Source organism: Gossypium hirsutum, chromosome D01 (genome assembly GCF_007990345.1).
Source record: "Gossypium hirsutum isolate 1008001.06 chromosome D01, Gossypium_hirsutum_v2.1, whole genome shotgun sequence".
Classification (NCBI taxonomy): domain Eukaryota; kingdom Viridiplantae; phylum Streptophyta; class Magnoliopsida; order Malvales; family Malvaceae; genus Gossypium; species Gossypium hirsutum.
Window position 1 is genome coordinate 49,365,587 of NC_053437.1, and position 1,203 is coordinate 49,366,789.

General features: G+C 35.7%; 1 non-coding gene across 1 annotated transcript; it reads left to right on the top strand.

Moving 5' to 3' along the window:
* The first annotated feature begins 215 nt into the window (after positions 1 to 215).
* Positions 216 to 322, top strand: LOC121214214 (small nucleolar RNA R71). Its single transcript, XR_005909800.1, has one exon. It is a non-coding gene; the product is annotated as a small nucleolar RNA R71 (small nucleolar RNA).
* Positions 323 to 1,203: the final 881 nt, after the last annotated feature.

A 1,203-nucleotide genomic window follows, 5' to 3' on the forward strand; every position in this document is an offset into this window, starting at 1 on the left:
GTAAGGACGTTTACTTCATGCACATCGACTACTCATGTTCCTAAAGCTGCTTGATTTGTCAGCCACTGGTAATTATTACTGGCTATTCTCTCGATGATTTCATAAACCTCATTATAGGACTTTGACAAGAGAGAACCATTCACAGAAGCATCTACCACCAATCTTGTGTGTGCGTTGAGACCATTATAGAATGTCTCCAACTGGATACAGTGTGGAATCCTGTGATGAGGGCATATACGTAGTAACTCATTGAATCTTTCCCACGCCTCATATAAGGACCTGTCATCTAGTTGTTTAAAAGTGGTGATCTCATTCCGCAACTTAACATTTTTGCTAGGTGGGAAATACTTTACCAGAAAGCATTCAACTAATTCTTGCAAAGTAGAAATTGAGTTGGATGGTAATGAATTAAGCCATACTCGTGCTTGATCTCGCAACGAGTATGGAAACAACTTCAACCTCAATGTGTCTTCAGTTACACCGATAATCTTGAAGGAACCGCTCACCTCCATAAATAATCGAAGGTGAAAATGTGGATCTTCTATGGGAATTCCATTGGCCTATTGTTTGAAGCATATAAAACATCACAGGCTTTAATTCAAACTACGATGCCTCAATCATCTGTCTCCTAATTCCTAGATTTAGTTTGTTAAGAAGTGGCACGACATACTGTCTTATGGGTCGATGCGTGTCATCAGCAATAAGGATTGGATTTCGAGCATTAGCGGCTCTATTCCCTTGATCATCATTTTGATTCTCAATGTCCATTTCTGCGGCTTGTCTCTAGGCTAATCTTTCTCATTTTCTTTTTCTAAATGCTCGTTCGATTTTAGAGTCTACAAGGAGTAAATTGATGATTCGATCTATGCTCATGATGACCTAAAAAGAAAATCAGAAAAAAAATTAAAGAATAAAGAATAAAATAATAATAAAGGGAAAGAGAAAAAAATTAAAAAATTTATTAGCAAAGTTAGAAATTAAATAAAAATAAAATAAAAACCAAATTGCAAAGAATAAATGCACAAAAAATTGATTAAGGCAACAGTCCCCGAAAATGGAGCCAAAAACCTGTAACGAGAAATATGCGCAAGTGTACACGGTCGTTCAAGTAATATGTAAGTAAGATGAGTTATATCTCCGTAGGGACTGTATAAGCTTAACCGATTAATTGCAAAATTATAATTAACAATTTGATGTAAAAAC